General features: G+C 37.5%; 1 pseudogene; it reads left to right on the top strand.

Moving 5' to 3' along the window:
* Positions 1-2,661: 2,661 nt before the first annotated feature.
* Positions 2,662-4,478, top strand: LOC109445252 (WD repeat-containing protein 1 pseudogene; annotated as a pseudogene).
* The last annotated feature ends 18,103 nt before the right edge of the window (positions 4,479-22,581 follow it).

Here is a 22,581-nt window from a genome sequence, read left to right as displayed (position 1 = left end):
CTTCAGTGGCTTAAGTTCTATGATCTAGTTTCCTTATCATTAAAATGGTGCAAGTTGTGGCTATACCTTCATAAAATTTCTAAAGCACCTAGCACAGTAAAAATATTAAAAGTTCCTTCTTTTTTCCTCCTTTCCATTTCAAAAATTTGAATCCACAGACAACAGTTGTTAATGATAAAATACTAGAAAATTCTTAAGCCTTTCACATGGGTCTCCCATCATGAATTGTACCAAGTTTTTTTGCTAACATTCGGTCCTATGAAAAGACCCAGAGACGGTTGTGAGGGCTTCTTCCTTTTCTGAGAGTCTGGCCTGCTTGGCTGAGCCTTTCCTACTTTACTCCTGCAGCTCAGGACCAAATGAATAATTAAACTCTTAAGCTGAGTAACTGATTTTCAGCAAGTGAATTTCTCCTATGAACTGTAAGAGAATTTAGTTGAAGTGGGTACTGCATGCAAATCTATTATTTTATGGAGCCTAGAGGTTTCCACAAACCCTATAAATATCCCTTTTTGAGTGAACAGTATATTCCAGTAGGTAGAGGGTTACCTTAATAGCCTAAGTAGTGTGACTTCCAGATTGGTCTCAGGGGCCCACTCAGCCTCAAAGCTCCTAAGCTCCGGAGGGGTTCCTTGGGCAATAGCTATACCTCTAGATACACAATGAACATTGACTGCTAGGTAGGCTGTTACATAAAGGTAAAGGGAGATGACAGTTGCTACATGGCCTGATTTTTTTTTTTTTTTTTTTTTTTGAAGACTGCTAGAAAGAACTGTGCTTGCAAGTATCATTTCAAATGCACTGTGTGAAATGTTTCTATTAAAATTCATTCCTTTTGTTTTTAAATCTTTGCTGTTTAAAAAAATCCTGTTAAAAATTAATTTCCCCAGTACCTAACACATTAAATTGCCATTAGTCATTAACATTTAAAGGAGACTGATGTAGGAGACAAGAAGGTAAAAAATAAATTTATTTTACTAAGCAGACTATCTAGACCGCCATGCTGGGGAAATCCTAGTTGTAATGTTGTTATGAGAGGGCGAGCATAAAGGACACTGAAAATACAGATTTTCCTCCTTTATGGTTTGGTTTTTGGACAGCTTTGGTACAGAATAGTAACAGCACCTTGACCGAGCCAGTGGGCAGATAAAAGAAAGAAGTGGCTTAGTTTATGTCAGAGGACCTCATATCCTATAGGAGAACAGGCAAATATTCAATAAAGTTGACATGTGATTACTGTCCTGTCTGCCTATAGTTGAGAGGTAAATAATGAGAGCTTTATGGCCTTCAAAAGGGGCCATAGAGAAGACTCATGGGTAAGGGTAGCTATTTCATTTGGGAGACACACGATCCGAGGTAAGGAAAATACTAATTAAGTAGCTATTATTCGTAAGTTGTTATTGATGACTATAAATAGGAAAAATTATAGAAATGTGTGTATGTGTATGTATGTGATAATTTTATATGCCTGGTAACACTACTGAAAAACATACGTCAAAATATTGGTTTACAACGTGGAACAGGAGTACTAAGATTTCTTTTTCATGTTCAGTTTTCACCATGTTCAAGTTTATGCTTCAAGAAAAAATGTCTTCTACACATGTCTCATACTCCTAAAATGGGGTATGCTTGCTTTTGGAAAAGTTCTTTAAATTTTAGATTCCATTTTCCAAAGTTTTCTGGATGCTTTCTTGTTCTACAAGCTTATCTTCCATTATTTCCCAAAGTGCATACTCTGTGTTAATAGGTCATTCTCACTTGCCTGATTTCAATACATTTATTCCTTACCGCACAAATTTTTCATGCTTTCTCCATGTCTAAGAGGCATTTCCCCTTTATCTTAACATATCAAATCCTGCTCATCATTCAAGGCACAACCCAACTTCTACTTTCTCCATAAATTCTTTCCTACTCCTCTAAAACTATATTTGAAATCTTAGGCAGGGGTTGCAAACATTTCTTAAAGGGCCATATAATAAATATTTTAGACTTGTGGGCCACACAGGCTCTGCTGCAACTATTCAGCTCTGCTGTTGTAACACACAGGCAGCCATAGATAATACATTAAAGAATGATCATGGCTTGTTTCCAATAAAACTTTATTCATGAACACTGACATTTAAGGTAGGAGCTATGCTGGCTTGGTGGCCATGTGACCTGTGAGGTTACTCAGAGTCCTGCACTTGGAAGGGCCTCATGCTTAGTTTAACACTCTGCTGTCATCATCTTGATGTTCATAATAATTTTTAAAGAAAAGGCCCCACGTTTTTGTTTTTCAGTGGGTCCTTATGTAGCTGATCCTGGGTAGGAGTAAGTATGCTACTAAATGTCAAGACTTACTGTAAAGCTATAGGAATTAAAACAGTGTGGTTTTAGTGCAGGGTTAGATAAATAATTGGATTTTAGAATTCAAAGAGCAGAGTAGAATTCAGAAATGACTCATGATGATATTGACCCATGATAATGGTGGCACTGCAGAACATGGAGAAAGACTAACATGGAGCTGGATGGGGAGGGGTGCAAGCATAGGCTGGTGAGTGTCCTGCCACCCTTGGAAGCAACCTGCAGTGATCTCAGCATGAGGAGGGGCAAAGTTGGCATTGCAGGCATGGTGAAGGCATTCTCAAAAGGCCCTGCCAGGATCGTGGACCAGAAATTCTCATGGTCCCCTGCACTCCTCCAACATGGCGGCCACCTCTCCCAGTAGAGGCAACAGAGAAGCTCTTTGTCAGCCTCCCCCAGATGGAGAGGGGCATCTCCAAAATCATCAGCGGCAACCCCAGGAGCAACAATTTTCTTTACACCAATGGAAAGTGCATGACTCTCAGAAACGTCAACAACCCAATCCTTGCTGACATCTATATAGAGCATGCCCATCAAACGGTGGTGGCCAGGGACAAGCTAAACCGTTTCTACATCACTTTTGGAGATGTGTCTGGGAAGATGAGGATCTGAAATACCACACAGATGGAGTACCTCTTGAAGTAGGAATGTCAGCTTTTCGCTGGGAAGATCAAGGATATTGCTTGGACCGAAGAAAGTAAGAGGATCGCAGTTGATTGGGGAAGGAAGGGAGAAGTTTGGAGCCGTCTTTTTGTGGGACAGTGGTTCTTCCATGCGCAAAATCATGGGACACAACAAAACCATCAACAGCTTGGACATCCAGCAGAACAGGCCATACCAGCTGGTCATGGGCAGCGATGATAACTGTGCCACGTTCTTTGAGGGGCCACCTTTCAAGTTCAAGTTTACAATTGGCTACCACAGCTGCTTTGTTAACTGCGCGTGATATTTTCTCCCAATGGGAACAGACTTTCTACTGCCAGTGCTGACCACTAGATATAATACATCTATGATGGCAAGAAGGGAGAGAAAGCGTGCTCACTGGGAGGAAGCAAGGCTCATGACAGAGGTATTTATGCTATTAGTTAGAGTCCTGATAGCACTCATTTGCTTTCTGCTTCCGGAGACAAAAACTTCTAAAATTTGGGACCTCAATGTGAACTCTGTTGTCAACACTTTACCGTGGGCTCCACCTTTCTGGACCAGCAGCTGGGCTGTTTGAGGCAGAAGAACCACCTCCTCAGCATCTCACTGAGTACATCAATTACCTGGACAAAAACAACCCAGCCAACCTCTGCGGATCATCACAGCAACTTGACCCAGTGCCTGAGGCTGCATAAAAACTACGGCAAGTCCTATATCTACTCTTGGAGCCACAACGGACACATTAATTGCTGGGATATCGAGATGGGGAAGAACGACCCCTTCTCTGGGAAGGGCCACACGAACCAGTTGTCCAGGATGATTATGGGTGACTCTGCGTGGACAGCTGTTGAGCTTCCCCGTGGACAACACGGTGTGGTACACCAACCTCATGATGTGGGACTATAGCAGACAGGGAGTCGAGAAATTGGACGTCCAACCAAAGTGCATAGCTGTCGGCCATCGAGAATACGTGGTTGTTTACATCCAGCAGATAGGCATGCTGAAGGGTCAGAAGAAGTGCTGCAGTCTTGACGACCCTGACTACGAGCCCAAAGTGGTAGCAGCACACTTCAGTGGGGACATGGTAGTTGTCAGGAGAACAGGCAGGAAAGTCTGCTTATACTCCATCCTGTGCATCCTGCTGAAGGACGAGGGCAAGCTGCTGAAAGCCAAGGCCCTGTGACTGACTTGGTGTATTCCCACAACCACACCTTCCTCGTGCTGTGCAAAGCCAGCAAGGTGGTCACGATCTTCAGTGTTGCTAAAGGCTACTTGGAGAACAGCGTTTTTTGTGGACACCATGCAAAGATCATCGGCCTGGCCTGGTCACCAGACAACGAGCTTTTGGACCCTGAGTGGACCCCGAGACCAGAATCAAGATCCAAAGATGCACACTCTGCCACGATGGCAGCCTGGCCTGGTTGGATGAGCATATGCTGGTCACGACCTCCCACGATGCCTCTGTCAAAGAGTGGACAATCGCTTACTGAGGACCCCCATCTTTGGACGGAGCAAATCGGGACTAGAGTTTAACCGCAGCAGAACAGTCATTTCTCTAAATATTTTTGTAACGCTTCTGTGCCCCCGCCCTACTCAGGAGGGAGGGTGCTTAATTCCTGATGACCCTGGGCTCTGCAAGGGTCAGTATCTGTACATGTCCTTCTGAAAACTTTAGACAGTGACAGTTTGCATATAAAAATAACGTGAGCACTTAAAAAAAAAAAAAGAGATGGAGCTGAATAATTGGGTATCTATTTGGAAAAAAATGAAACTATATTCTAACTTATACTCAGAAATTAGTTAGCATGGAATATAGACCTAAATGTGAAAGGTAAAACAAAAACGTTTTCAGAGACCACATGGGATCTTTTTCACTCCAAGGTAGTAAAGTTTTCGTATGTAAGACACAAAAAATAGCAACCACAAGGGAAAAGATTTATTAATTCAACCACAAAAAAATTTAAAACTTCTCTTCTATAACCAAAAAGAAAGGAGAGGGGAGAGGGAAGAAAGGAGGAAGAAAAAAAAAATCAACTCAAAACAAGAGTTGATGAGAATATGGAACGACAAAAACTCGTATACTGCTGGGATGTAAATTGGTACAAACATTTTAGAAAAAGGTGATGTTATCAATGAACTTGATGATATTCATTCCTATGATCCAGCTGTTCTGCTTCTGGTATTTTAACTAAAGTAATGAAAGCTTATTTGTACCAGGTTATATGTATCAGAATATTCTTAGCAGCAGTATTTATGAGTATAAAAGAGCAAAAGTTGAAATAACACAAATGTTCACTGGTGAAAGAATAAACAAATTGTGATATAGTAATATGATGAGATACCATTTAGCAATGAAAAGTAAATGAACTATAGCTACCCATAACACCATGGAGAACACTGAAAATAATGCTGAGCAAGAGAAGCCGGACATCAAAGAATGTATACTGATTAATTCCAATTGTACAAAGTTCAAAAACTGACAAAATTTGTAGGTCTCACGGAACGGGTTAGGGGCTCAGCTTCACTGCAGCCTCATTGCCCACCTTTATACAGCCATAGTCTCCTCCATCACTCACTGCCCTAAAGTTTTGGGTCTTTTACTGCAGGCAAGGAATTTTTCTGTCCTGTAGTAACTCTGTGGGTTGGCTGCTGGGCTCCACAACTTTAAATACCTCTGTCATACTTAAGATCTGCTTCTTTTCTGTCTTTTTTTCCCATGCATCTCACCCTACTGAGCTCTGATTTCTTCATCTCTTTCAGTAAAACAATGCATACCATAGCAAGAGATGATTGCTATATATATATCATTTAGAGATAGTTGATCTCTATGTAGTCTCTATTTAGTTACCAAACATTTATTGAACACCAAATATTAGGTTGTTGAATCAAAGAGAAAAAAAATCCTTAAAAATCCCTGTACTTATTGATTTTACATTCTACTGATGGAGAAATAATAGATCAGTTAATGAATGTTATGAAGAAAATTATAGTAGGGTAAAGGATATAATGAGTTCTCTGGTAAAGGTGAATTTGCAATTTAAATAGAGTAGTTCTCATTGAAATAGTCACTTTTGAGCGAAGACTCATAGTGTCACCAGTAACAGGTTTTTGGTGTACACCACAGGAAAGAATTCAAGGGCGCACCAAATAAGCCAAGTAAGCAGCAGATTTACTAAAAGGATAGTACACTCCTTTTTTTTTTTTTTATTAGGAAAATAAATAAAAAAGGATAGTAGACCCTCAAGATGGTCAATGTGGGCTGGAAAAGAGCAGTTACCCCAAAGAACAATGAGACTTGGGAATATATTTCTAAAAATGGAAGTGTGAAATACTTAAGACTTAGGGGTGGTGTTACAGGCATTCCTAGGAGGGTCCTGACTGACCACTCCTTCCCATCAGGAGGAGGGATTTTGTCCTTATTTGGCTCAGTCATGGCAACACAGGGTGCAGATTTTCCTTAACCACAATGCTAATAACATTGTAATTCATTATAATTAGCTAAAGTTCATTTTGAAGGGCAAGATGGCATCCTGGATCTGCTCTCGGCCACCGAAATGTAGTTCTGGCTGGTCTGGTAGCTGCACTTTTTCTTAAGAGTGACCTCATCTCATCCCTCCTTAGTCTCCCCTTAACTCTTCCTTCCATTCCTCCTCCTCTCTACCCACGGCCTTCTCTACCTTTCTGCCTATGGTAACAGAAGGAGCTGACTGGAGTGGGTATCTGGGCAAAGATGATTCTAGATAGAGGACAGTAATGTAAAGTACCTGAGTTGGGTCCATGTTTTGTACATATGAGGAGCTACGAGGAGACCAAAACACCAGGAATATAGGATTAAAGGGAAAGGTAGTAGAGGAAATCGAGGTAATGGCAGGAGGGAGTAGTGAGGAGATAGATACAACAGAGACAAGTTGGGGCCATTTCCCTTCTAAAGATAAATGATTACAACCCATTGACTGGATGGGATTACAACCCATCCAAATATTATCTAAACTCCTCTCAGTGGGAAGTCAAACCGAAAGGAATTGTTTCAGTTTTCTATTTCAGCACAACAAAGCACTCCAAAACTTAGTGGCTTAAAAGAATAGCAGTCACTTATTGTGCCCATAAATCTGAAATTTTTGCAGGGTTCAGCAAGGATAGCTGGGACAGCTCATATAAGGATAGAGATCTGCTTCTAAGATAGTTTGTTTACATAGTTGGCAAGTTGATTCTGCAAGTACACCTCTCCAGAGACACCTTGGGCTTCTTCACAGCATGGTGGCTGGGTTTCAAAAGCAAGTATCCCAAGAGAATTGAGAAGTGGAAGCTGCCAGTGTCATTTACACTGTGCTTTATGGCTGAAATAGTTATAGAGCCCAAGGGAGGGAATGTAGACTGCATTTATCAATGAATGGCATGTCAAAGAATTTTGGGACCAAACTTCCACATGGAAAGAAGGAAATATAAAATCTAGGAGGTGGAGTAATGAATATGATAGCCTGGATGATGACACAAGATTTAGTAGAGAGATATCAGAGGAAGTCACTGGAACTGCCATGAGCTATAGCTTGTCTCAAAGCACAAAGAGGAGGATTCATGTACAGTTTTCTTGGTGCAGGACACATCCCCTTGTTTAATGATCATGTAAAGAAATGCATAAGATTTTTCTGATAATTGGAAAAGGTTCTGACCCTTTTGATACATCCAAGAAGAAAATTTCAGGTTTTAGGGTTGTGGTTGAACTTATTGAACATAACCTAATTTTGGGGTAAAGCAAATACACACACCTTCACTTTTCAAGGAACCTCTTTTTATATATGCCTCGTAGTCACAGCTGTAAAATTGCACTATAACAATAAGGCAGATTGCCCACTCAAAATGACCAGAAGCTGCATAATAAGTAAATAAATAAGCTTCTGTTTAAAAATGCCTTAAAATGCTTCCAATTTATAAAATTGCTCAAATTTGCTTAGTCTATGTATGAAGAAAAACTCAGACAATTAAGCTTTTATAGTTATGTTTCTGATATTGGAGTGGCTTATAAAAATTGTATGATGTCTTCAGGAATAGAACTGATTGTGAGTGATTCTGAAGTCTGTTTGATCTTTACTGCATATTACCAGAAGAAAGGAAAGAAAAGGGAGGGAATTATCTTTCCCTGAGTGCTAGGCACTGGACTGAGTACTTTTGATCTTTGATCTCACTTATCCCTCATGCAACACTCTGTGGCAGGTGTTATCAACCCTATTTTTATAGCTAAAGAAATTGAGGCTCAGAGAGGCTAAGTAACTTGCCCAAAGTGACACAGAGTAGTTTTCACAGAAATTGAACCCATGGCTGTTTGACTACAAAGTTCTTACTCTTTCCGGTATATTAAACTGCTTCTGGAATCAGAAGGCTCTTCACAACAAGAACTAGAGAACTTCATGATGTTCAAAAGAAGAATTAAAGGAAGAATTATGAAGTGTTGAAAAATGTTACCCTCTAAAAATTAAATATATTTTAATTTTGTATACCTGTCAGGGTCATGAACACTTTATATTTCTACAAAAAACGAGTATATAAAAACGAGTTCTCATTAACATCTGCACATTATTTTTGAGAAGCACAAAATCACATTTAGAGTGGGCATGCTTTAGAAGAAATGACTTCATCAGCAGGTTTGTTGGAATCTCCACTGTAAAAATAGGAAAATGGGGGAGAAAAGGAAGCTAGAAGAGGTAGTTGCGAAGATCATGGGCGGGGTGAAATGATCCAATTTTAGTGCTGGCCTCTGAGAGAAGAAGCCAACAGTTCAGTATGGTTTCCAAAGGACCCCTGTGAACTTGAGATGATGCAGGCTGGTGTCATCCATTATCCAGCTGGAAAGAAATTGAGGCAATGGCCATGCTCAGCCAAATTAAGAGAAGCATTGTGTTGTGGTGTCAAAGGGAACCAAACCATTGGATAGGATCAAGGGACAGAGTCCAGCCTTTCCTACTCTGACAAAGATAGGAAGGAAACCGAAGACTCAAATACATGAACTGAAGTTTAGGGCTGATCTCTAATTCTGGAGAAAAATTGGAGTGCTGAACTGGAAACTTTAGTCAGAAGCCTAGGCATACAAACTGGGAACATGGCATCCGCAGGTAAAGGCTGTATGTATATAATAATAGGATAGACATATGAGTGCTCAGAGCCCAGTGCAGACACATCAGTTACTATGAAATTAATTCTAAAATCTAGTGGCTGGTGAATCTGCATTCACAGAATACTCTGTCTCCCCTGCTTTGGATTCATTTAAGAGTTTAAGACATAAGATCCTGTAGTACAGATGAAAGTATAGCAACTAAATGGGCAGAACAGTAAATATTAACTTTCATTCAATCATTCCTTCATTTTTTTCATTCATTAATTAATATTTATTCCAGGCCTTCATGTGTACATATACAGTGAATTTCATTACTACATAACACTTTAAAATTTAGGCTAGTAAATACTATAAAAAATGCTTATGTAAACCATGCATGATTATTTCATATAATATGTTATTTCTCATCAATCACTAAGCATAAAATCAGAGAGTGCTTATTATGCAATAATCCTTTTACCCATGAAGAAATACTATCCATTCTGATAGTTTTCTCTATCAATAATTCCTTATCTCTCCTATATTTTCAGTATTTCCATTAAAATGATCTTTTTTCCCCCTAAGCATGAAAAGATGTACATGTGTCTATGAAACAAACGATCCTTATCAAACATTGAAATAAAGCCCAGTATGTACTGGACACAGTTCTAAATGTCTCATATATAATAACTCACAACAACATATGAGGTAGATGATGTTATAGCTACATTTTAGGGATAAGGACACTGAGGCACAGGAAAGAATAAATGAATTGTTCAAGATCACACAGATAGTGAGAGGTTGAGCAGGGATTTACACCCAAGCAATCTGGCTCTGGAGTCCGTGCCTTTTCCACGCTGTCACGCTCCTGTCCTGGAGTCCTCCTTACCTTTCATTCTACTTCTCTTCCTTTTTCAGTCACTTTTCATGAAGGAGTGTCTACTGTGTCAGATTTCACTTCCTATCTGTGTCAGATCCAATGTATCAACCTATCCAGATTTGTATGACCCCTGCTGCGTCCTGGGTGCCCGACTACTTGCTCGGTTCTCAGTGGACTTCCACGTCCACAGCTGTCTCCTTACCCACTCCCCATTGCGGAAGACAAGGGCAGTGCCTTTGCATGGCCTGGGTCACACTTTCCCAGGAAAGAGTCATAGCTGTTCCAGTGCCAAGGTCTGGGCTGACTGGATCCACAAAGGTTTGGGCTCCTTCCACCACTTAGGACTCTGATGCAGAGCTGTGTGGTACTGATTTCCTTGAAGGGCTGTGTGGCACAACTTGAGAATAAAGGGGAATTTACACCCCTTAAGGTAAACTTTGACCAACAAGAGACAGGAGTTGGAGGGTGGGGCAGGAAGAGATCTAGCAGATATATCCCTCTTTCTTTTTCCCTTTGTTGGATTGTTCCACAGTGTGAATGGTTCCATATGGCCTACCCAAACTCTGAGCAGCTGGCTGGATCTTCTCACAAGTCTGTAGATGGCTCATAATGCACCTCTTTGTATTTGCTTTCCCTCCTGCCTGCTTCCTGTTCTTTTCTCCTCATCATTGCTGAGTTGGGATTGCATCTCCCATGAAGCATTTGTTTCAGACTCTGTTTTCTATGGATCACCAAGACACTAGTTTTCTTCCATTGCATTAGGCTTATATCCTCACTTTCCAATCAAACTATTGTCACTGAGAGTGTCAGAGATCTCCTCATTGTTAGATTGAATGAGCATTTTTCAGTCCTTATTTTATTTGACCTCTCTTGTGTTGAGCTATTTTGACCATTTCTTCCCAATACTTCATGATAGTTAGTTTCTCTGGTTCTCTTTTCACCTAGTTAATGATGCCTTTTACATCATTCATGTGCTCTGTTTCCTTATTCTACACCTAAAATACTGGAATTAGCAGGATTCTTCATGTGGCTTTTTTTTTTCTCCTCATAAGTTATTTCATCTACTCTCATGGTTTCAACTATCCGTAGATTAGTAGGGTCTAAATCCATTTGTTTAGCACAGATCTTTCTCCTGAACTTCATGCCCTGGATTTCTATCCCCACCTGAATATCCTATAAACACATGCCATTTGTTATATGTAAATCTAAACTAACACCCTCAAGTCCATGTCTGTGTTGGATATCTTTCATTTATATTTCAAGATCCACTATGCAGTTTTAAGCACACTGTTTTGTTCTCTGAAAAGTGGACCTGCGTGGACTACCCTAATTGCTTCCTTGTTCTCCAGCTTCTGGTTGAGTCCAGCCATTTGGCAAGCACAGTGTGGCATGAGATGGAGGAAGGGGACTGAAATCTGACTAAGTATTCCTTCAGCATCCTCTCTGAGAGTCAGCATCAGCTGGCTGCATCCCTTGATATAGGATCACAGCTCTTGTCAGGTAGCCCTCTTAGCACAGCTATCTTGAACTCTTTTTATCAATATGCTATAGATGTTTCACATTATGCTACAATTATTACCTTCTCTGTCTCTCTCCAGAAACTCCTTGTGAGTAGGGATCTCATCCCATTCATTCCCCTACCCTTAATGACTATTATAGTTCTTTGCAAATAACAACATATTTATAGTGTATGGATTAAACATGTGCTCAAAGCTATGACAAATAGAAAAGGGAGACAGAATAAAAAGATTTTGTCCTACCCTCAAAGAATTGATGATTTATTTGGGCAGCTAAGACTACCAGGTGGAAACAATTAATTACTAAGAATTAATAGAAAGACAATTTGTTCAACACTTCAAGAAACTGACTTCTCAGAATGTAGAGATTTCATGCTATCAGGGGTCAGGAGGATTTTATAAACTAAGAAAAAAGGTACTAGATATTGGAGACTTAGCCTTCAAACCAGCTTGCAAATAAGTCTCATTCAACCAAAACTGAAAACAAAAATCTCCCAAAAAGAAACAGTAATTGCAGCAAACAAACAAACAAAAAAAACCTCACAACAAATCAAAATGTTATCAACCTTTCCTCTTTCCAGAGCCCACATTGTTACTTAAAAATAAGTGAAATTGACATTCTTTGGTATTCATTCTAACCAAGGAGATCGCTGCCTATTTCCAAGGTTGACTTAAATGTCACTCAGAGTTCTCTCTGCAGGTATTGAACTAGCCTGACCTACAGCTTTGGTTTTAAAAGATTATGGAAATTGGGGGTGTGAGGTTGTGTGTGTGTGTGGGGAGGTGGGGGGCTTGTGGACAGAAGAAAGCTGCAAACTCTATTCCAGAACTATCAACATTGGAAGTAGAAATCCCACCAAGGCAGACAGTTTTTGTTCTAGTGTGTTGTAAACTGTGTGGCTAATTAAAAGCCCTGCAATATAACTTCAGCACATATTGTTTTTCTACAAGATACCAAAGAATTGTTCCTGTTGATGTAGTTGGTGAGCACTAGTTTTAGAATACAATAACTCCTCAAAACTTTCACTGGTATATTCATCAGGATAAGTGAGCATGTCACACACACTATTTTAATTTTAGAATTTTGTGTCTCTAAACTCACCAGGGTCTTCTATTTAGATCAGCTGTGTGTGCTAGCTCACCAGTGAGGTGAAATATGTAAACATGATGAATATAATTGAAGTAATACTGATGTTATTAATTATTGGTGCAGCTGAGAATGCAATGTGAACAAACATCAAAGAAAGGTAATAGAAGACTTTTTTTTCTCTCCATATAGCACTTGTATTAATATCTCTGAACCGTCAGCCATGTTCTTGCCTGCCTTAAACTTCTTCCAACTTTTCCAGCTGTAGACTCCTGAAACTTGCATCTGGTTCCCTGGCATGCCTTTTGCATGCCTATGTATACACCTTCTGACCAAAGAACATTAGCGCATACGCACCACCTTTAGACTGAAGGATCCACAAATATAATTTCTAAAAGGCCCAAGTACCTCGTTAAGATCTTATATCATAATGATTGGTTGACAAGTCAATTTGTACAAATGCTGGTTTTGTGGACTTTATGATCATTAGCAGTAAAGACATAGGAACTGAGATGGGGTAATTATTAGCACTGGGGCATAGTAAATCAATATAGAGGTGTGAACATACTTTTCAGATGATTTTAAATTTGGGTAATTTAATGAGTAGAGTCAATGTATAATTAGATGGTTCAGACAGAAGTTAACCCAATTTTTAGATAGACAGAAATATGTACTACAGAGCATTTTATGGTAAGAGGTACCCATCATTTGTTGAACAAACACTGAATATACGCGTTATGTCAAATATAAGCCTGGGTGCTGGAGAGGCAATGATGAAAAATTTCAATGATGATTTTGGGAATATATTGTGGGGAAGACAAAATCAGCACTGGAAATACCCAGAATCTGCAGAGTTATAGCACTTGGGTATTTTTGAAGAATATCAAATAAATACATGTGTTCTTAGTGGATGGGACGAGTCTCTGGTTATCTTAAGACATGTGGTGAGGGGCAGCAAGTTGATGCAGTGATTTTTGAGATAAGGAGGAAAAGAGGATCAGGTACAGTGGAAACACTTGATGTGGCTTGAGTTCAAGTAAGAATGATTGTGAATTCCACTATAGGGCCCAATGTAAAGCCTTTTTGGATCCATCAAGTTTATGAGACAGTCTTGAGTTGGTGGAAGAGATTAAAGTCAGAAGTCAAACTTGTTCCATTGCAAATGAAAATATGAAGGGCAGTTCTTATTCATTTGAGGGACAAACCATTTGTTCTATGCCTATTATTTATATTTCTAAATTTATTTTGGTTTTGCTTTTATTTTTTTCCTATAGTTATACTTGCGAGTACTTTATCTCAAACCCATCATGATCAGTGACAATTTGGTCAATTATGATGATGCACATTGCTAACTTTTATCACAGAAGTTGTCATTGACAGTGGTTTAAAAAGGCTCTAGTAGCATGGATCATAATGAAAACTGAGACCTGGAGTTATTATAAATTTTTTGCTTTGTAACTGCAGAGCCTTCCTGCAGGTAAACTCACTATTTGTTCTTTTACCCATGTTGACTTAAAATTTATCTCATAATGATTCACACTATGAAGGCCTGGGTATCCATGATTTCTTCCTGGGTGTTATGTTCCAGGTTCCTTTTTAGAACATTCCTTCTACCTCTTTTACTTCAGCCTACTGAGTATATAAGAGTATATGAGTTGTATAGGTGTCTCGTTACATCTGTTTTCTACACATTTATTTCCATCTTGACAGTACTGTGTTTTGATAAGTGGTACTTCAATCCTGGTAGACTGGCTACATACCAGAACTATACTGTTGGTGAGTCAGTCTTGCCATTTAGTGTGAAGAATGTGACACTTCTTCAAACACATTGCAGATTCAATTGCACCAAAGTTTGGATAACAAAATGCCAACTGTAGAGTATCATTTTGGCACTTATATGGGGTGTCTGCGTGTGTCTGAGAGACAGAGAGAACTATAGAGGGCAGAGTCCAGAATGTCTTTTATAAGACAGAACAGAAATAACTTATAAAATATACTCAGAATATATTTGATGACTAATGACATGTTTTCTGATAAAATTGCAGATCCATATTTCACTTTCAGGAATAGACACACTATTTCCTTTTAGCTATAGACAAAGGATCTTTCAGGTAAGACAGTATTTTACCTTACAATCACACAACGTCAAGCCAGAGTCATTGTTCTAAAGGAACTGAACTTTCTGCCACTTCAACAACCCTAAAGTGCTGACTGTTAAGTCGTTTTTCTTTTCCTTTGATGTGACTATGACAAGAAACAAATTCATGGAAGAGGAATTATCTGTGATGGTGGGCCATTAGATAGCTGACCTTGGAAAAATTAATACACTAAGTGAATGGTAGTAGTCAGTTTATGTGCCAAAGTTGCAATCAGGAACATAAACTTTTTTCTGTTGCAAATTTGTAATATTTCAGATACAGAGATTGTTTTAAACATTATTTGTTAGATTTGTCGTTGATTTCAATATCATTGTTTATTTATTTATACTGAAATACATGGCTTCAGTACTTTTAAGAATGATTTAAAAATTTTAATTTAGATAACCAAAAGTATGTGTGTTCATGTGTGCACATGGATTTGTGTGTGTGTCTTTAATGTGCAACATGATTTCAATAAGGCTTAAAGTGGAGAGAATTCTTTCTAGAAACAAATATGTTGGTACTTCAATATTTATGCCTGCTTGGTTTTGGAATGCTTGGTGTAATTTTTATAAGATAGTATGTTTACTTGTCTAATGATATTTTTATGAAAGAAAGTGAGTTTATACTTTCTAACCATTTATCCTCTACTTCACATTTATGTCTAAACTCCTTTTGGCCATATTCTCCAATCTCCCCACTCCGACAGTATATAAGTATGCTACTCACTTCTTTCTTTAGCCTCTATATACTTACCTTTGTTCTACTTATGATTTAAATGCCACACTCTCCTTTCTCAGTAGACTTTGTCTCTTTTCCTTAAAATATTAGTGTAGCTGTACCATATTGAACCACCTGAATGAGCTTATGAATTTAGTCAAACAGTGAGTCAATTCCATCAAATATCCATCTAGCTTGATTATTATTTACACTTAATGGATTGGTTGACTAAGTTTACCTGATTGATAATTGGTCATAGATCTTGTATTATAAATATATGTGTAACTTATATCACATATGTATCTTATATCTTAAGTACATTTGAGTTTGTTGGCTCACTCATTCATACATTCAATCTGTCATTCAATCCACACACACTAATGTATCAAGAACGCAAAGCTCATATGACATGACCTTGTTATTGAAGAATTTAAACTCCATTGGCATATTTGTTTGACTAATAAGCTCGTATTGGATAATAATAGTAGAAATAGTAATTAATATTTCTTGACCATTATTTATGTGTCCGGCATTACGCTAAATGTTTTATATGCATTATCTCATTTGATATTTATGGCATGCTCGTAAGAGATGAATTACTTGGCTTTATTTTAAGATCAGGGATCTGAAGTCCAGAGAAATTGAGTAATCCATGCTAAGTCACATAGTTAATGAGTGACAGAGCTAGGAATGGAATTCAGGCAGCCTAAGTCCTGAAGGTTCATCCTTAGTCACTATATCCACATACCTGGGAGGACAGGGCAGAGTGGCATGTATATAATTCTCTGCCATAGCACCTGGCAGTTTAGAGCCTTCACATGCATGTTGATTCTCACCAAGGAGAAATCCATCCATAGGATACTGAGTGCCAGGGATAGATAAGGCAATTTGAGATTAAATATTTCCTAAACAACATTTCTAACATGTGAATAACTAATAATATACTTATTTCTTCTAATTTTACATACTCATACTTTTAATTTAACTATAGTTTAGAGATATAATATTTAGATTTACTATAAACTCAGATGTTTAATCCTGACACATACAGAGATCAGACAGTAATAAAAATTTAATTTTTAGGAATGTGACATGATTTATAGAAATATTTCATAATTATATCTGCAATGCTAGACATTCCTTTTCCACAGTTTTTCTTTTTCTTTAGGAATTTTTATCTTTGAATTCTTACATTTGTTTTGTAACATTCAAATGGCATCTGACATTTTTGCTTACTAAATATATGCATGTGATATGTAAAGCACAGAATGATATTAAAACATAATGAGCCATATTTTAGATTTGCTCTTCTCTGTATGGTCTCAAATGCGATTTTTTTTTTTTTTCATTTAAAGAAAACAAAAAGTTTGAGTCCAGATTGTTCATAGAGATCCGAAGGAGAAATTTTGCCCTTGGTAATTGCCTGTTTTTTTTAAGACAGCGCACATACATACGCTAAGTTGCTGTTATACTTAGAATGCACATTATTTGAAAGGTTGGGAATTTTCAGATCTTTTGGTATACAGGTAAGGTAGAGCATCTGTGAATGAGACCTCTTAAATTGGTGAAGTTCCAAAATGATCTTATGATTGTATAGTTTACAACTTTATCATAGAAAAAAGAAGGTAGGTTTGGTTAATGTTTTCTATAGAATTTTTTCCTTCTGTTTTATGAGAGTCTTAATTAGACTGTTAAATGAATTTTAATATCATTATTTATATTACAGAAAATCATTTCAACTATGTTATACAATATTTGGAAAAAAATCGGTCTAGGTCTTTGTTAAGATTTGAATCAAATTCACACTCTGCAATCAGTCAATAAATATTTTAGTGAATATATATATTTTTGTCCAGCAAGTCAAAAAAATGAAAAAGAGTTTAAGAAATATTGCCCACCTTCTCAGAGAGCTGGGCATCAATGTAGTTGTGGATACGAGACATATAAATCTAGAATGATTAGTTCTAAACTGCCATGTGCTGTGGCAGAGCATTATATACATGCCACCCTGCCCTGTCTTCCCAAGTACGTGGATATAGTGACTAAGGATGAACCTTCAGGATTTAGGCTGCCTGAATTCCATTCCTAGCTATGTTACTCATTAATGACGCCTCTAAAATTTTTGTGCTACTAATCCAATCTCCTAATGCCTCAGTTTTCTCACCTATGATGTGGGGATGATAATTTTACCTTACTCAGAGATGCCATAAAGATTAAATAAAATAATATATAAAACCATTTGTGGCTTAAGTAAGTGCATCATTCCCCACTAGATAGTGTGGAATACTATCTCATGTGTTATCCTCTTAGTAGCCTTGGTGCCTAACACAGTGTCAGGCAAAGGCCAGGACACTACATATGTGTTCAATGAATAAATGCATGCTCCTGGATGATGTTGTGCAGATTACAATTCTTTAGGAATTGAAAGAAAGAAAGAAAGAAAGAAAGAAAGAAAGAAAGAAAGAAAGAAAGAAAGAAAGAAAGAAAGAAAGAAAGAAAGAAAGAAAGAAAGAAAGAGAAAGGAAGGGAAGGGAAGGGAAGGGAAGGGAAGGGAAGGGAAGGGAAGGGAAGGGAAGGGAAAAGAAGAAAAGAAAAGAAAAGAAGAGGGAGGGAGGGAGGGAAGGAAGAAGGGAGGGAAGAAAGAAGGAAGGAAGGAAGGAAGGAAGGAAGGAAGGAAGGAAGGAAGGAAAGACAATAAGCCTAAAGAATCCCGTGAAATATTTGTGGTCGAATTAGGTTTAATTTGGCACTTCAAGGAAATTCCAGGAGGAAAGTGTCATAAACAAAGACACATAAATGGGAGGGAAATCAGAGCACAGAACATTCTAAGAAATCATAACTTGCATCCATACACAACAAAATATTTATTAATAACATAACAAATTTTAGAATTAGCTCTAATTTAAAAAAAATTAGATGTGTCAAGAGAAATTTCTAAAGATTAAAGCTTCAAGTTTCCTGTTGGCTTGTACCTACAGATAAGAAACTTAAAACATTTTGAATACCATTCCTGTCTTTAAAAGAGAAATGAGAAAAGTTATTCAAGCTAGCATTCTTTATGTTTCTATCTGAAATATTCTTTGCTATGTATAATGATTGCTGTTCAGAAGTGAAAAATTGATTGGAAAATATTTTATATTTTCCTTCCTTTACTTCAGAATAACTTCTTGCATAATTTTAGTTCTAATTTAAATTTCTATGCCAGTTGACTAAGGTCATAATGAATGCAGTTAGAGTTTTATAGTTGTGAACTGAAATAAAAAGACTACAGTCTCTATTTTACCATATAGATTCCATTTTTTCCTTCTACTTGTAAATCCACAATTACATAATTAGAGTATAATTCATATAGTGGTTGTCAGCACAGTGATTTTGAGGCAGGTAAATAGGTGTGGCCATTTAAAATATGTTGGGGACACATGAATTGATTAATGGTCAAAGTAAAATCAATAATGAGCTTGAAACAGAACCAAAGAGTGTTCTGCTTAGACTCTGATTCATGCTAAAAATTGAGAAGACTTGATTTTTATAGCATTAGGTGACTTTATGGTCACTTGTCTTCTGAACCTACTCTGTGTGAGTTTGACACAAGCACTTTGCATGTCAAAAGTTGACTGACACTTTCTCTATATACATTTTAGTGTCAAGGATAAACCCATCAATGAACAGAAATCCTTTCTCAAATAATAGTGCATTTGGTTGCTGGTTCTGCTGCTGCTTTGAGAGTATTAAATCATCAAAAGGATATCAAAAATGTAACTTTAGTCATGGGAATAAATAAAACACAACTGTGATCTATTATTTTATGTGTCAAGCAATATTATGTTCATAGTGATTGTTGAATAAATTATTAGATTGGGCACTAAGTGCCAAATTTGTTGTGATCTATTAACATGCTGAGTGCTGATGGATATTCATTAGACTTATATGCATATAAAATTTTATACAAAGTGTGAAATCATTGTTATGAAAAATCTAGTGTTTCTTTCATAAATTTCCTTTTAATTCTTCATAGAATCCATTGTGAGATATTCAGGAATGCTTTTTTTGAGGAATACAGAAACTCAGATGCAGAAAGATCACATCAGTTTGTTCTGTCATTATAATACGATGTCCTTTAATTCATGTTGTAGTTTTCAAAGCATTTTTATTACATTATCTTATGGAGGAGAAGAAAGATCACTGGACAAAAAATTAAGAATGAAGGAATTTAACTAGATCATATCTCAGGTTTTTCTTGTTTCCGAATATTAAAAAAAAAAAAAATCACTCCTAATATGACTGTGCAACAGGCAAGACAGATATATTCTCCTACTCTGAAAACAAGAAAGCTGATATTTAGAGAGGTTGTCACATAGTTAGGAAATGTTGGAGCCAGGCCTAGAACACTAGAAATTGACTCTGAGTATTTTGCTATTATAGAGGGCCTCTTGTAAAATTTGTATACATAAGTCTGATTTGGCCAATCTACTAAATTATCCCCCTGAATACTTTAATACTTACACCTGAAATATAGTTAATAGTTCTCAACAAAATAATGGAAAAGCTGTATGTTTACTTACAAAATTTGTTAGATGCCTCTATAATTAACAAGGGTGATTATATATGAGGGAGATTTTGGACTTTGTTTTGGAAAACAAATCATGTTAAAGCAATAACTAAAACAATATGATGAAGCAGTGATAGCTAAACTTGAAAACGTACCTTTGCCCTGAAGCAGTGTTAACCTCTTTGGCTTTGTCCCATGAAACAAGGTGAGAGTAAGCACATATTATTAGTGTTGATAAGTACTTGACTGGACTAAATGTATCTAGGAGTGATGACGTTTTCTGCTTCCCTGTGTGTATATGCTTAATACCTAATATCTAACTTCTTACAACCCTTATATCCGTAATCAACACTATAATGTAAGCTTTATGAGGGCAGGGACTTTTGTCTCTTTTGATCGCTGATGTATTCCCAATGCCTAAACAATGTCTGGCACATAATATGCCCTCAAGAACTAGTTGTTAAATAAATGTGAAAAGACTATCTCTAAATCAATTCTTACGGCAAAAATAAAACAAGAGAAAAGAAACTCCTAGTGTCTTTTACCACCTAGAGTACTGCATAAACATTTGTGAGTAGAAGTAACATATCTGAGAGACTTCTCTGTTTTTACTGGGAGAGGTTTACTTCCCTAAGGACATGGATGTGCAGTAAGTGCAATATGCAACTTCTGTTGTTGTTATTTCAACATGTCACTTGGAAATTAGAGTGTTTAAAATAAAAGAGAAATAGCATTTACTTTCGATCACCATAATGTTGTTCCCCAGAAAGTTTGTGTATCTTCCTGTGTTATTTTCCCATTCTTGCACTGTTGGCAGATAGGGCACAGACATTACATTTTTTTCTACTTTTTCCAACTTCTCAGCTTTACCAATTATTCTTTTGTCTCTCTTCCCTCACTCCAACTCCCACGCGTGCTTCCTTTTTTCTGATTATGTGCTTTCCCCTCCATGCAATCAAAATGAATTTGACGTGAATGATGAAAAATATAACTAAGGGGATGAGGGAGGGTCAGGTACCCGGGGACCTGAACCCAGGTCACCATCTTTACACTGCAGTCTGTGTTTCTGGATTTACACAGGTGAAATGTTGACCTAGAAGTACAGTGTATGGAACAAACTACTACAGCTTTAAGCTGTGGAGGTTTATAGAAAAAAAAAAAAGCGGAAACAAAGGCAAGCAGATGGCTAAAGATGAAGGTCACATCAGATTGAGAAGTTTGTCAAAATGTGATGACATAGGTAATCTGTAAACTGTTATTGCGCCTAGCTGGAGGTGCTGAAAAACATTTTGAAATTACAAAAAACACTGGAGTCACAAGCACAGAGGCAGGAATGATAGCCTGGAGTGGTTCTGGTCTATGGATGAATGCCAGATGTGGAAAGCGACATATCTGGAATTAATGATATTAAACATGCTTTTCTTTTATGCTCAATAATAACTCTATTATGATTGATACAAACCGCAGACACTTTATCTAGTACAAATGGAATCGTCTGTCATTGACTATATTAAATCATCAATTTCTGCATGATGAGGATCGTTTAGGGTAACTAATCATCTGTCTCGTTCTGAAGTCTTTAAGGCTGATCAGATAACGTTTTGAATACTGCCTGAGCAACCATGACAATCTAACCCTTCCATGTAAGGATTGAGAGGGGCCCATTATGCCTTCAAAGCCTGTGGAAATATCACAGCTCTTTCTCTACATAATACCCTGCTGTAAATAAATCACTCTCCACCACAAACTTTATTGATCACAAGCACTTCCATGCTTGTGTCTAGTGAAGTCTCTACAGAATAAAATGCTGCTTTATATTTTGTCTTGTCAAAATATTAAACGGCTCTGTCAAGCGGAGTCAGGCTAGCAGTGATGGTGTAATTCTGCTGTAGCCCTTCTCATTCCCTCCTTCTATCTCAGCTGCCAAGCTTACAAAGCAGGATTTTTTTTTTTTTTATAAACTTTCCAATTATAGTCTCGTAAGATTATGAAGCCCTAAGATAAAGTGTCCTAATTTAGAGTGGTGGAGTACTGAACCACTAGGAAAGCAACTGTTAGATAAAACAGCATTTCTCACAAGAAAAAAGATAACCTGGCTTATTTATATAAACAACTTTAATGGGCAATGGAGGTTAGGCTAAAAATATCTCTTTAATTTTACTTTGCAGAATGGAGGGTGGGGTGGAATCTAAATTAATTTGCACTAAGATGCTTATTATTCATACTTATAAAATCATGTGTTATGATCTAAACCAGCCTGGGGGGGGAGTGGGGATAATAGCAAAGGGGAGCTAATGGCAAAAGTCCATCATTAGCACAACACATGTTTTCCAAAAGACATGGATAGGTTATCCAGCCACTAAGTGGTACCACATACTGTAATATGTTTGTGGCAACACCCAGAAACAACAAGCAGATTAAAAGTGTAATTTACTGCCTGCTAATGCTGAATTTCCTGGGCAGCATATGGTTTTAATGCAATCTAAAAGTAGTTTCATCCTTTGTCCCTTATATTTTGCTTTCAATAAGGAATAGAAAGAGACTGAAATCACTTAGAGAAGAGTTTAAGATTTAGTGTACTGGGCCATTAGTGCTGCTTGGAGGACACTGGGTT

Source organism: Rhinolophus sinicus, chromosome 17 (assembly GCF_057876585.1).
Source record: "Rhinolophus sinicus isolate RSI-liver-muscle chromosome 17, RSI-T2T, whole genome shotgun sequence".
NCBI classification, from domain to species: Eukaryota; Metazoa; Chordata; class Mammalia; order Chiroptera; family Rhinolophidae; genus Rhinolophus; species Rhinolophus sinicus.
Note: the sequence above shows the minus strand (reverse complement) of the source record. Positions and strands in the feature narration are given on the sequence as shown.